The sequence below is a fragment of the Trichomycterus rosablanca genome, chromosome 10, assembly GCF_030014385.1.
Source record: "Trichomycterus rosablanca isolate fTriRos1 chromosome 10, fTriRos1.hap1, whole genome shotgun sequence".
NCBI lineage: Eukaryota > Metazoa > Chordata > Actinopteri > Siluriformes > Trichomycteridae > Trichomycterus > Trichomycterus rosablanca.
Genome location: NC_085997.1, coordinates 13182172 through 13190429, shown reverse-complemented (window position 1 = coordinate 13190429; position 8258 = coordinate 13182172). Strand labels below are relative to the sequence as shown.

General features: G+C 41.8%; 1 pseudogene; it reads right to left on the bottom strand.

Annotated features, from left to right (window-relative positions):
* Positions 1-980: 980 nt before the first annotated feature.
* Positions 981-5677, bottom strand: LOC134322053 (aurora kinase-like; annotated as a pseudogene).
* Positions 5678-8258: the final 2581 nt, after the last annotated feature.

Genomic DNA, 8258 nt, shown 5'->3' with positions numbered 1-8258 from the left:
CCCTAACTGCTCAAGCAGGCTCCTTTCAACCTTAGAATGTCCCTGAGTCAATTTTTTGTAGGTATTAATAGATTTGATGAACTATTGTCATCATTTTGCATCTCAGAGAATCTCCATCAGTTTGGATAATATTGCTCTATAAAGCAGCCCAATTGCATAATGTTGCCCAGAGGCAATGGACAAGAAAAAAAGTTTTAGAACATAAATTAAAACAAAATATACATTTAAACAATGATATATACAGTACTTACAAATTAATGTTCATGCATAAATGTAGTGTATTTATTTACAATTATTAAAGCAGGTTAAAAAAGCAGCAGTACTTTGCTTGACTGAACATGAATCATTTTTTATGAATTATTCATTGATAAAGATTTCAGTTTATAATATTTTATCATTTATGTGGACAGTCGCGAGTTCATTTCTGTCTCTGTTGTTTAGCCTGTACAGAACAATGAGAGATCTTTGGACAGACATAAGTAGTGCCAGTGTAAGCGTTCTAAACAACCGTGATTTGCTCTTTTATTAAAAACATGAAAAGTGTTCCTGTTCATGACCGCTTGACTAGAGTTTATGAGATCAGTGCCTTTATGTTGTGTTTGAAATATTTGTTGTTGAAATGTCAGAACATATGTATGTGAACATATGTCATATGTAACATGTTTTAATGAACAAAATCAGTTTAGTGAAAAGCTTTTTGTTACAAGAGATTAGACCCTCTGGTTTAGGTCAGGTTTACTTTAGTGATTTAGGTGAAGTCTTGTTTCCTTGAATGTTGCTGGGCAAATTGTAAAGGGTCATTTTGATAATTTTTTATATCCATACATTCTCAGCTGTACAAAACTGCAGCTGCAAGAAAAGGTCATTCCAAACTCGTTTAGGATTCATCTACATTTCTGCATCAATTCTTTATAAAATGTGCTCTCCTGTGTTGTGCAATCATAAAGTGGGTAAAGAAAATACACACGCCAGTACAAACACAGTTTTATTCAATATTTTATTGGTTTTGTTTCATCTCTTGTCTCATACAGCGCCACAGAGAAGGTCAAAGAGCTTTCTGGACGACAGACGTGGTCGTTGATCTGTAGGGACACAAAACAATGTACTGACCGTTAAATTACCATCAACAGCAATCAAGGCACAATACACATGTGTTAAAAGTCTGCAGGATCCATTCCCAGACACCCACCGTAGATTGTTGTGGCGACTCAGTCATTTCATCTTCTGCCAGGTATCAAGGTGCTTGGGCCCAAATCTGATCTGGTTGCTTCTTCCAGTAGGTTAGAGGTGTTAATTGATGGGGCTTTCTATAAGACAATTACCCAGAACACACACCCATATCAATCATTGATGTTAAATGATGTTAAACTGCCTAAACCACTTTCTCCAGCACTCACCTTTCTGATCTGGCGTGGTATGTACACGGTGCTGAGGAATGGAGATTATCTGAACCTCAGCTAAAAACCTCTGGATGTGTTCTTGTAGCAGACCTGTGCTGTGGTGGTGAAAACATAATGTGAGATTGATTTCCATCATGTGTTAAGGGGATGTTAAGCTAATAATTATCTGAGGGGGGAAATGGATGAAAAGCAGCTTGAAAAACTTCAGTATTATTCAGTCGACTGACTTGTCAAGCTGATCCACAAAATGTTGCTGATCTCCAAATCACTCCTGTTGTGTTTTCTGGTGTTCATGCTCTCAGATTACTTTGACATTACATGAAAGCAAACAGTGGACGGTTTTGTCACTGACATTTAGTCATTGCTTAGTCTCAGATATGCTCACCCATGATTTGTCTGCTACAAACCCGTGCAGGTGCCTGTAGAGAAAGAGAAAAAAACAGTTTGACATGAGGAATTGTTGTTATAGCTATAAAAATGTATGATTTTATTTGGTAAAAAGTTCGTTACACACCAATTACTAACCTGGTGTCTTTAATGTTATTAGCAAAATGTAACGATGATTCATTGCAACATGTGATCTGGCCTATATGCTAACACAGACTCTTAGCTATATCCATTTAGGTCTATTCTTATGTGTTCTGACTGACCTGGACTTAGTTCCAAAGGATCTCTGGAAACCAGTGGTGCTCCAGGATCATCTCGAGGCTGAGTCGCTTATTGGGATCCTTCGCCAGGCAGCGTATGATCAGATGACGGCAGGCTGTGCGTGCAGTGATCGGGTCATTACAACATTGTAATAGAAACTATTTAACATCACTTTAAAAAAAATAACGAAAAGAGACGTGTTTCTTATGTTTCTGCATTTTCTTACCCTTAGACACACCAGCTTTGAAGATCAGGTGTCCAGCAGCGATCTCCCTCTCATTCCAGAATGGCAGCTCTCCACACACTAGAACAAACAAAAGGACGCCCAGGCTCCACACCGTTGCAGCGCAACCATGATACCTACCTTCCTCGATCCATTCAGGTGGGGCGTATAGTATGGTGCCTGAATAAAAGTGAGAGACACGGCTTTCCTATATGCGATTGCTCTCATCTGTGTTTCATAGCTACTGACCTCCGAGGTGCAATTACCTGCAAAACGTCTGTAGGGGGTCGACTTGAGCAAGTCCCCACAGCCAAAGTCAATGAGCCTGACCTCTAACGTGTCGAAACTGACCAGAAGGTTCTGCTCCTTGATATCCCGATGGAGAACCCCGCGATCACGGCAGTGACGGGCGGCGAGAACCACCTGCCACATGATCACCTGAGCCAGACGTTCAGGAAGTGAGCCGTTCCTGCGGTATTCGAAGAGGTCCATGCAGCGGGCGGGTCGCTCCAGGATCAAGACGTAGCACTCGGGCATGTCGAACTATTCCAGGAGCTCCAGGACGTGTTCACAGCGAGGTGGCTTGGACACCATCAGCATTAACGCCACCTCTACAGGGAGACCGTTCTTCTCTCCAGGCTAATATTTGAGCAGACATGGTTAGCATGGGATTGGAATCGATAGTTAATAGGCAGAGTGGCGGTTACATTAGATGCTATTTTGCATTTTAATGCATCATGTCGTTTATAAGATAAGGTTTTGTTTTTCATATGGTTGTTGCATCTTTGCAATATTTCACAAGTGAAACAAATATTACTTACAATGGTGATGAATCTGTCACAGCCACTCTTCAGCACAATCTTAACAGCAACCTATTGAAACATGCAAAATAAAACGATTCAAATCAGGAACGAATATTACGGGTACGTACTTTACAGCTCGGCCAAAAGTAACCAAAAGGGCCGTCCGCTTTTTAACTACAAGTTTGATGACATGCGTAGTTATTGTGGATCTTAAAATCAAAGCAGCTTTGTCATGATCGACAATTCTCGTGTCGCTCTGAGCAGAGCCGAGTAAATATCTCACCTGTTTTCCATCGGCCTTACGAAGTCCTGCAAACACAGAACCGCAGCCTCCTTTCCCCAGAAGCTTTCCGACTCTGTACAGGCTATCGAAGCACTCTGTAAAACAGGACGTGTTGTTAATCTGATAGAGACTACAGTGTTCTCAGTAAAACTCACGAGCAGTATGATTTAAGCTCTAGAAAATATTTGTTCTATGAAAGGTGTGAGGCTGGACAGACCTTTGGAGGGAGCGCTGCCTCTCTGGACCGAGTGCTTTCCTGTAGTCGTGCTCTCATCACCAGCTGTTGTTCACACAAATGTCATTTAATCGCTGTTAGTAAATGATCTCTAACACATCAGATGTACAACAAGTGTACAGAGCTTTACAGAGTCATACGTTACAAATGTTTTATCATTAAATCTTACCAGTTCACAATATCATTGAATGGTTCAGTAAAGCTCTGGCTGACCTGTGTGGATGGAGTCGCTGGAGGAAGTGCTGGTGCTCAGTTCCTCCGGGCTCTCTTCGATGTGTGAGGTCCCTCCAACTGTACCTTCAATGCTCTCGACTTAAAAGACGTGTTTTGTGTTAGTATCAGCGTTTTACATCGACTTTCAACCAATCACAGAGTGAATCTTTTCTAGAAAACAGTTCTAAATCAAACCTGAACTGGATTCTTTTCTAAATCACTGCACTCAATCACTCAAATCCTAGTACATTTAGCTCTGAATAAAAACATGGTTTTCTAGTTGACTTGCTGTAGTGTGTACTTACTACTGCTCGCTAGAGAAGCATCAGAGAGGGAGTCCAACACAGCAGCAGGTTCCAGCACAATTTCGCCAAGACTCAGCTCAGCTGTACAGAGGCAAGGTCAGAAGTGGATGGTCAAAGGTACGAGGTTTGGGACGGAGCAGTTATCAATCAGAAAGAGTAGGAAAGTTGAAATGGAATGTGTCTGCATCCATTCAAATGTTGATTTTGGCCATTTGAAACTGCTTTGCTTTATACTTGATGGAATTGAGTGTTCTTGTTAGACTGGAGTTTCAAACCCACCTGAAGTTCCAGAAGCGGATCGTGGACGTAGCGAGTCTCTCTCTGTGTGTTGGGATCCTCGTGATTCTGAGGAGCTACTGGATCGTTCCTGTTCTGGGCTCAAATCCACCACCTCATCTGATTGGGAATCGATGGAGTCGTCTGTTCTGTCACCATCGGTGTTAGCAACCATGTTCTGAATGGTTCTGATCCAAGCCTCTCTTTTCTCCTCTGAATCGGCCTGCAATACCCAGATCCTACACACACACACACACACACACACACACACCCTGAACATGGCATGAATCTACAGCACAACAAAGTGCTTATTCCACTCCGGTTTTCATGTCATTTCTATTAGAAAGAGAGTAAAATGTTCCTTTTTTAATTCTTCATCTTTCTTTAGCAGAACTGTTGCACAGCCACACCCTTCAGCATGTCATAAATAAAGAAAGAAAATGAATTTTCATGCCTGATGGTACACTGGACTTACTTTGTAGGTGAAACCACCTGGAAGCAGCAACGGCGTCCGATGCTCTTGTAGCGTTCGGCCGTGCACTGGCGTAAATCAGCTATGACCACTGTGATATTCTGCTGGGGGCACAAAAGGTTTCTCAAACATTTCTTTACCTTCCTTCTTTACCTTTACATTCCAGTTTTAAATCAAAGCACAAGCAAAACAACTCAAACTTTAGCAAATGAGTCCTTAAAACTGATTGTTCAGGAACAGTTGCTCCTTTTTATGTTGATTTTGATGTAGGCCACTATTGCTACTGATTTTACTTTAGACAAAGGACACGTGACTAACCCCGGATTTCTTCTTGTACATAAGGTGGTTGTTCTGAATCAGGAACCAGCGCCTGAAGGAACAAAAGGAATCACAGAAATAAAACAACTGCATAGTATTAAATCATCATGTTGAATCGTCGTGTATTCTGCTTTAACATGCCGTTGATCAGTCCGAGTCAGTAAAATGTACAATATTTAGGAAACGATTGCTATGATGATTAGAGGTGTTTAATTAGCCATTCATTTCTACCTAAATGATTGCTCATCGTGTGTTCTAGCTCTCTACAAACCTGTTCCATGTTTTAAAGACATTACTGGCCCTCTTGAACAAGTATCCCTCCATAACTATCTGGTTCTCTGCGTCCACGCTGCCCTCCGGTTCGGTCTCGCCACCACAGACGTCCTGAAAAGACGTCTGAGGACGAACTCGACCGAACGGCCAGCACAGACACACACTACATAAAAAGCGTTGCATTAGAGAAGGACGGTCGGTAGCACGTCTCTCCTGTTCAGCAGCCATCATGAGAAATGATGTACAAACACTGAAGGTTCAACTAAACTGAGCTCTCATAGAACACTCAGTCATCACAATGATGTCACAAAGGCAGAAGGTCTCAGTGCTGCAGCGCTGCAGGTGATGGTGTACATTTAAATTTCACCATTTGTTTATTTTTCATTATTTTATTCAAATGATTTTAACCCCCCCAACCCCCCCCCCCCCCCACACACACACACACACACACACACCTAATTTATTAAAAATGTCCCTCTTTGATTGTGTTTACTATTTATTTTATTTGTGCTGTTAGTGATAATTACTGTAACCTTACACAACATGTGCATCAAATACATTTACATGAATCATTTTTATATAATAAATGGTTAGAAACAGCTGCTGAAGAAACACTTTTTTACTTTTTCAAATGCTCCAATCAGTGTTATGAAAGCGGTAGAGAGGAGATGGCTCCGTCTGGCCACACTTTAACTCTCTTTGTTTTCATTTACATTTTTACATTTTCGGCATTTAGCAGACGCATTTATCCAAAGCGACCTACAGGTATGACAACCTTTTTGATTACTAGTCCAGTACCTTAACCACTGAGCTATCACTGATCCACGTCTTCACACGTTTGATGAGTGGCACACACACACCTGGAACAATGAAAGGTGATCAGACGGTCTACACCTCAAACCTGGTCCACAATGTTCTTGTGCCAACACAGTGAAAACAGATGAGCCATTTTCAGAAACATAGAAATGGAAGGGCAAATCAGATCTGGGTAACCCCAAAGCTGGAGCAAAGCAGAGAGATTACTTGGTAGAAAGATCAGTAGAGGAGCACCCTTCAGGAAAAATTTTATTGTAATAAGGAATAACAGTAACCGACTGTCTACAGTAATTCACCAGTCCCAGAAAATCGCACGTACAGTCTTTGGCTGTCTTTCTTGCATTGGAGAGACTTCTACAGCCTTTGTTTAGAGTAAAGCCAAGATATTTACATTTACATTTTCAGCATTTAGCAGACGCTTTTATCCAAAGCGACTTACACAATGAGCAATTAAGGGTTAAGGGCCTTGCTCAGGGACCCAACAGTGGCAAACTTGGTGGTGGCGGGGCTTGAACCGACAACCTTCTGTTTACGAGCCCAGTACCTTAACCACTGAGCTATCACTGGCCCCAAGATATGGTTCAAGATATTGAACAGAGTCTTTGCAATACAGTCGTTTGTGCAGTGATACCTTTAATCCACTTAGTGCTAAGTGTTGAAGAAGTAGTAGGGATGCTTGAGGGCAGGTGTCTTCATCCTTGGTATCAACCAGCAGGTTGTCAGCATGGGTGATAAGTGTAGAGCCCACAGGTAAGATAAGGCCTTCCAAAGCATGTCTGACCACAACAGAGAACACTGCTGGATTGTCAATGAAACCATGAGGCAAGTGGGTCAATGTGAATTGAGAATTCTTAAAGGTAAAGGCAAAGACAGTGTGTCAGGACAGACATGAATAGTGAAAAAAAAAGGAGCAAATATCAACGACTGTGTACCATGGGTAAGTGGCAGGGATAGATGTAAGTATTGTGACTACACCTGGTACCACTGGAGCAGTGGGAATAATTAGATTATTGTTTTTTTCTCAGATCTTGTGTAATTCTACATGTGCCATCTGCCTTTAAAACTGGGCTCACAGGACTGTTGTGAAATAAACAGTAGGAACAATGATGCCCTGAGCTAATAATGATAAGATGACAGGTTGTATTCCGCTCTTCTTATCAGCAGACAGGGGATATTGTTTTACAAATACTGGCTCCCGTGTTTTCAAATGTGCTTGGTTAGGATTGCATGGATGCAGTGTTGTGCGTGAACGAGTTCAAAAGAACGCGTTCATTGAACACGCTCATTTTTTCGTGAACGTTGAACTGAACGCAACACATTTTTAATAAAGAACTTGAACGTGAATTAGTTCACATTATGTGTCATGAACGGCAGACATCACTGTAAATGAACGTTGGAATTTGTTTTCCATTGAAAACTGAGTGACATCTGTTTTCTCTTTTGAAACGCAACGAGAGAAAGTTCCTCCCTCCTGTATTCTCGCTGGTGCCGCTTAAATCATGTATCACCAGACAGAAGTGGTTTTGACATTGTGTGCGCAATGCATTGCGGGCAACGTAGTGTCCGGCTGAGAATAGTTAACATACTGCTAGTTAATAACATACTGGCTTCCGCACGACGTTACCCGTGATGAATTGCAGCAGAGCGGGGTAGGCATAGCAACGCCGCGTAGCAGGCAACGACGAGAGCGCGGAGGGCTGGAGGAGCGAGAGAGAGAGAGAAAGAGAGAGAGAGAGTGACAGACCAATGACGAGAGTGAGAGAAAGCGCTGCAATTAAAAAAAAAATGGCTAGTGGAAGTGATGGCACGGAGACAGACACCGATTCTCCTTATGAACATTTAAAACAATTTTACACTCTTGCAAACCAAAAACCCCGACGGCAAAAATCTTACCTTTCTGTGTAAGATATGTCCACCTGCGCAGCAAAAACAAGTTAGGACATCAACAACGTCCTTCTCGAATTTGAAACGGCATATTGAGTTAAAACATCCA